Genomic DNA, 7,491 nt, shown 5'->3' on the forward strand with positions numbered 1-7,491 from the left:
TCTTCATTGCAGTGCGTGGGCTTCTCATTGCGGTGTCTTCTCTTGTTGCGGAGCACGGGCTCTAGGCATGTGGTATTCAGTAGCGGTGGCGCATGGACTCAGTAGTTGTGGCTCGTGGGCTCTAGAGCGCAGTTTCAGTAGTTGTGGGCACAGGCTTAGTTGCTCCACAGCATGTGGGATCTTCCCAGACCAGGGATCAAACCCATGTCCCTGAATTGGCAGGTGGATTCTTAACCACTGCACCACCACTTAAATCTTTTTGATGGTATGAGTACAGGTATTCTTAAAAAGCCATCAGTAAGGGCTTCCCTGGTGGCGCAATGGTTGCGAGTCCGCCTGCCGATGCAGGGGACACGGGTTCGTGCCCCGGTCCGGGAGGATCCCGCGTGCCACGGAGTGGCTGGGCCCGTGAGCCGTGGCTGCTGAGCCTGTACGTCCGGAGCCTGTGCTCCGCAGCGGGAGAGGCCACAGCAGTGAGAGGCCCACGTACCGCGGGAAAAAAAAAAAAAAAAGCCATCAGTAAGACTTCAGAAGTTGAAGGTAGAAAATATTTATCAAGTGGTTCTGAAAAAAATAGTGGTAAACATGCTTAATGGACAGAGAATATATACTAGACAGAATGAAAGACACATGTTTAAAATGAGTTCAGGAAGGTACACTGCCAGCTACAAATGTTTATGATAGCATAGACGTTTCTATTTGGGAATAAATCTGAACTATATCTTCCTGATCTAGGACAACAAAAGACAAAGTATACTAGGATTTTAGAGCTTATCTGTAATTTCAAGGCCACTTCCTCAAAAATGAGAGTCTACATTAAGCAAAATCACTGCCATACACTTCCATGGGGTGGGATTTGGGGACCCGGGAGGAGGAAAGTCTTGTTTTCTCCAGGAGGAGGTTACAAACAGACCGAGCAGAGGGTGAAAGAGAGAGAACAAGATGAAAAGGGATCCATAACTGAGAATTTTTTGTTTCACTGTTGCTGGATAAAACTAGCTGAAATGGAGAAAAGACAAGTACTTAAATGATCTCAAAGGGGGAAAGTGTGTACGTTACGGTGTCAGGGTTCTCTTTGAAGGAATAAAATTTTCTTTTAGAGGGGATAGTCAAGAAATCTCAGTTGGCAAAAGTTAAATTAAATAATTATTAAATTTAAGAAAACACAAAAGTCTGAGAAAGTACAGAGTAAGATATGTATTACAGATATTTCTTTAGGTCTTTTCTTACATTTCTCAGGGGGAGAAGGATCACTGCTAACAAGACACGATGCACATTTTCAATTTTGCCAGGACTGGAAAACATTGCCTAAAATTATTCCTAACACTATGGAATGTGACTAGTGGGCCGTAGGAATGTTAAATTAGACCCCCTTGTCTTCTTAGTTACATTTAGCACAATTTACACTTAAAGATAGATAAGATACTAATCAGCTAGAGTAAGAGGACACAATTTTGATGGCTGGGAACCTGTTTTAGAAAAATGGTAGAAAGTTTTCAACAGGTCTTAAGGGATTGTTTTCTAGAAACAAAGATATGGAGAAGTGGGAAGACAGAACCTTTGAGTATCTTGCCGATTCTCTGGGACTGATTGAATAAACTCCATTTGAAATTCCAACTGGAAAAAAATAGACAGTACTGACAGCCCTCTACCCCAGTGCGGGGGTTATATGAAGTAGTATTTACCTAAAGTAGAATTTTGCTAGGATTTCTGCTAATACGGATCAATTACAGCATAAACTCTGAAGACAACATTAAAAGGCTTGGCTTGCTCTATATCTCTCATAATTCAATCTTCCATACAGTGGGCACTGTAATATGATAGACGCTTTGCTGTGCAGGGGATATAGAGCAGATAAGACAAAGTCCTTTCCCCCAAAGAGCTCAGAATATATTGTATTGCAAGGCTTTGGCATTTTACGGATTTTTTTTTTTTTAATTGGGAATTTTACAACAGGAAGTCCTGCTTTGTCGAGATCAGGACATTCGAAATAAGACTATTTTTTGCTACAGTAATTATTTCATTAAAACAGGACAAAAGGTACAGAATAAATTATTGGTCTGCATACTGAGTCAATTCGGCTTTGTGAAAACGCTCTCATAGTGACCTTATTCTCCTCATTTCGTCACAGACCGGTGGAAAATTCATCACGAACTTCACTTTGAGAATCGTTAAGTTTGACACATAAAAAGGGTTTGCAGTGTTATGGGTCCTATTCTTTCAACTGGGAGAATATGTCACAGCGCTGGGCAGACAAGGGGTGAGAGGGGAACAGATCACAGAGTCACAGACGTGCCTGCACATCATCTACCAACAAGAGATAAGTTAAGACAATATCCAGTTTTAAAATGTAACACGCTTCTTGAGGGCTTCCTATCCGCTTGATACGTACATGTGAATTTTTAATTAGATCATTTCATAACCTCTTGATAGGATCTAGTGCACTAATAGGATTTGCATTTTTATTAGGGGAACAGGGAAAGGACATTTTGAATTGCTAGGGACATAACTATCGGAAGTTTGAGTCTGAATGGGTTTGAGGATCTGAGGATCACATGTGGTTTTAGGCAGCTGGAAGGCAGGTCATAAGGAGAATTGGAAATGAGAAAAGATCAAGAAAAATATTGGGAGAGAGCCAACGATAAACTCATGAATTCCTACTGCTTTTGGTTTTCTTCTTAAGATGCTGTTCCAACTCTTTTAAAAATAATCATCCCCCCTTTTTTGACAGGAACTTAAACAGATGCATATAATATAACATGGAAAAAACTAAGTGACTCTGGTTGAAATGGGGAAGAAAGATCCAGCGATCTAGCTGTAGGAGCTGTGCCCTCAGCAATCATAGCGGCCTACATTCAAAACCAATGGTTTTCAGAGAAAGATAAAGACTAAAATAAAGACTGCAATAGGCCGAAGCTCAGGGAACTGATATAAATATTCCAAACTCATGAAATGTAAGGAGTGATTTGTGTCCTTAAAACATGTAGTTTTGCTAGTGCTTACATTTAGCCTAAAGTATCCTGCAAAGCTGACATGTAAATTCTAAGGTGACAGAGAGAATAGCAGAGGAGACTGAATAAGATGATAAATTGAACATACACCTTTCCCCAGAACAAAATTTATTTAGTATAATGGATTGAATGTTTTTGTCCTCCCCCAAATCCGTATGTTGAAATCCTAATCCCTAACATGTTGGTAGTAGAGATAGGGCTTTGGGGATGTAATTAGGTCATAGGGGTAGAGCCCTCATGAAAGGGATTCATGTCCTGATAAAAGAGACCCCAGCAATCTCCCTTGTACCTTCTGTCATGTGAGGATGAATCAAGAAGCCTGCCATCTATGAGCCAGAAAGTGGGCTCTCACCAGACACCAAGTCTGCTGGCACCTGGATCTTGGACTTCCCAGCCTCTAGAACTGTGAGAAATAAATGTTTGTTGTTTACACCAGTCTATGGTATCCTGTCATAGCAGCCTGAAATGACCAAGACATTTAGGTTCTTTAAAAATAGATACAAGATACTGAGGGGAAAAAATGTGATTAGAAGAAACTTTGAGATAAAATTCTGAAAGATAAGAAAGCCAAAAAAAAAAAAAATAGACAAACAATATCTACACAAGACAGCTTTGGAGGTGGAGGTGGTGGCTCAGGTCTTAAAAACTCAACCAATATTCCACACAACAGTGAGCAGGAACCGGCCCTAGTGGTGTCTCAGATAATTAATTGGAAAGAATTAATTGGAATTCAGAGTAGCCATGTGTTCCATAAAGAACTGGTGGAGAGAACAGTGGGGAGGGAGGAAATAATCAAAGAAATAAGGATATTTTTCAATGTCAAAAAAATGAATCTCAAAATTGAAATGATCTACATACTAAAAAATTTTTTAAGTAATTTGAAAATCTTGATTATAGTTTTTACTCCAAACTATAATATCAAAATCTGCTTGATGTTATGAGCCGAAACCAAACATCTACAAAGAAAAATCAACTATTTTTATACCTCATCATCTGAATACTATCACCTGTGCTAACTAGTGTTAACATGATATATTCTTCTCTTTTCTATGTGTTCACTTAAATAAAAACATATACGTAGCTGCCAGGTGAGTGATTTTCCTAATTTTTTAAAATAAAAATGAGATCACATTATGCCATATTTTTCTTTTTTAGTATAATATAAATTTCCCTCTGGATCCATTGATAAGGCTATAAGGAAAATGTTCCTTTTGCTTAAAATTTATTTTTTAATTTTTAATTAAAAATATTGTTAATATTATTTTCATGAGGCTTTCAGTTTCTTCAGCTCTCAGTTTACCTCCTTATCATTTTATATCATATCACCTTGTTTTATTTTATTCTTAATATCTAATTGCTCTCTGAAATTATCTTATTTAGTTTTACTTATTTATTTCTCATCCTCACTAGTATATGAGTCACCAAAGACACACTTTCCTTTAGAACTTGCTTTAATGCCAACATTTAAAACAGGACATGGACACTGTACGTAATGTTAAGTGTTGAATGAATAATGAATAAGCTCATTCCTTTTTTATGGTTGCCTAGCATTTCACAGCATGAATGCATCTTAACTGATTCAACCTTTCTCCTCTTAATTGACAATATAGTTTGCTGATTTATCTTTGCCACTCATATAATGCTACAATAAACATTTTTCTGCATGTATCTGTAGTTTTACTTCTGTCTGATAGATTCTCCAAACTGAGATTATTTGGTGAAAGGACATATGTGTGTGTATATATTTTTTTTTCAATTTTAATAGATACTACCAAATCTATTCCAAAGAAGTCATAGTATTTCATACTTCAGCCAGCATGTATAAGGAGTCCCATTTCCCCACCTTCTAATCAGCACTGGGCATTATATATTAAACACACATACACATATACACATTTTTGCCAACCTCATGGGTTAAGAAAAACTAATATGTTACTAGTAGTTCCATTTTCATTTTCCTGCTTATCAGTGAAGTTGAATGCCTTTTCATATATTAATACCCATTTTTCACTGGCATCTCCTGTGTGACTTGTTTATATCACTGCCAAATTTTTTATGTCTTTCTTATCAACTTATTTGTTGTTGCCATATATATTACAAATACTTTCTCTCAGTCTTATCTGTTCTTCGACTTTGTTTATGGTACATTTTTCCACATAAGGAGTTTAAATTTCTTTGTAATCAAATCTCTTAATCTTTTCCAGGGATGTTTCCTTTATTGCTTCTGAAGTTCTCTTCCCCTCCCCCTCAACATGGTTATACAAATATTCTTCTAATTGTTTTGCAAATATTATGTGTCTTTTACATTTATATTTTTAATCTACCTAGAATTTATTTTTGTAAATGGTGTATAACAAAATGATCTAACTGCTTTTATACAGATGGGTAGCTAATTATGTAGCTAATTATATATATTATATACTTATAAAAATAAGTGTATTTATCAGGTAAACAATGGACTGAAATGCCATCTTTATTAAATGTTAAGTTCCCATTTGTACATTTTGGAATTCATTCAGTTCCATTAATCTATTTGTCTATTCCTGTTTTAGTAGGTTTCCTAGGTATACAATATTGATTATTAAAGCTTTGCAGTATATTTTAAGTCTTGTTGGGTGGGTTCTTCTTCATTAGTTATCTATTTTAAAGAATGTTGGGAAATTTTTTATTAAAATTTTAATAAAGATTTAACCTATTTTAGTAGGGATTCTGAAAGACGTTTAAAGTTAATTTTTATAATCATGTGGAAGATTGACATTTTAATGAATTGAGCTGACACTGTGATTGGTTTCCCATCATTTATTACTGCTTCTCATGGTTTGAACTCTGAATTCAATTATTCGTATGTTCACCATGCATCCCATCAGCTTGGGAAAAGGCTGAATCTCTGTGTCTCTAGGGTACGGCATGTGACACACAGTAAACAGCATTATCCCATCTCGTGGCCCATGTTTACGGACGGTCCTGTGACCCAAACTGGGCAATGAGACATGCCGCCAGCCGCGGCGGGTCCTCAAAGTGCAGCAACGATCGACGAGAGGGGGTAGGGAACGGAACGCACCAAGGTACGGGATCAGAAGGACACAGACAAATGACGGTTGCAAGGCAAGCTTAACAACAAAGCGTAGCCGTATATATACCCCTAAAGCAGGGAATTTGCTTAGTCACGCCTTATCGGCATCAGATGGTTGACTGGCTTCTCGGCTTTTCCCTCAAAGGCACCAATTTCCCCTCCAGGGTTGCTTTTCCTAGCTTTAGGGAACAACCAGGGACTCCCAGTAACTGAGCAGGTTCCTGGAGCGATCTGGCCAAAGGCCATCTCCTTTTTCACGTTCATACCATAAAGTCCAGGATGCATATACCAAGGAGAGTACAATCGGGCCCTGAGGCTTATGAGGGTCTTAATGGCGCCTTCCTCAAGAGTGCAATGCTCGCCACATTTCCCCCTTTTATTTTTTAAAGCTTGATAATGCAATTTCAACCCATACACCTCCTGACGAAGAGCAGCGAGACGGCCAACAATAAAGCGTAATAAACAAGGTAATGCAATTAACATCAACAATACACATGACCCCACGGTAATCAATCCTGTGAGTCCATTTTGAAACCAATGCATTGGGTTTAACCATTGAAGCTGATCCAAGAGTCCTTGAATTAATTGGTGGGGCCCATCTTCTTGTAGATGAGCTTCTTGAATTGCTTGTATTTCCGCATTAAGTTTTTGTATGTCCAAACTAATGTGTCCATCAGTCCATACACTTAAAAGTACATTTTTACTTTGTTCCAATCCCAGTCAGTTTCATTATAAGCGTGTTGAGTCACACAAATCCAAGTATATTTAGCATGGCAAATCAAACGCATTTTCAATTTTAAAGCCATAATTTGGTCTCCTAAACCTACGAGAGCATTTTTTAACGCATCAACCTCAGTTTTTAGTTGAGTATCAATGACTTTCTAATGCTAATGCAATACTGGTATTTTTAGACAATTGATTAACAATGTGCTTGTTGTACAGTTTTACTTAATGCTAAACCGGCGGTAGCGGCTGTGGCTGTTAAAGCGGCTAAGGCTAATATGCTACATATTAATATTCCAGTGAATCGTTTAGGTCTTTTGAAAGCTTCAGATAATTCTAGCCAAGCTTGCATGCTAGTACTATGATACCATGGTTCAGAAATATTTACAGGCAGCATTACATAGGAAGGTTGTTTTAACATCATAACAGAAAAAGTTCCTTTCATAGGCAGAATGCAAGTACTAAAAATACAATTCGGACAAGTTATATTATATCCTAAGGAACCAGAAGTAAACTCAATGTGTAAATCTCCTATTAGCAAGGCATATGAGGGTGTAACACAAGTAATAACCGGTTGATAAGAATAAGACAATGCAAACTTCCCCAAATCCCAATGCTTATAAAAAACCAAACTACTATTAGTAACAGAAACTGAAGAAATTAAAATAGTACCATTATTATAAT

This window comes from Kogia breviceps, chromosome 5 (assembly GCF_026419965.1).
Source record: "Kogia breviceps isolate mKogBre1 chromosome 5, mKogBre1 haplotype 1, whole genome shotgun sequence".
NCBI classification, from domain to species: domain Eukaryota; kingdom Metazoa; phylum Chordata; class Mammalia; order Artiodactyla; family Physeteridae; genus Kogia; species Kogia breviceps.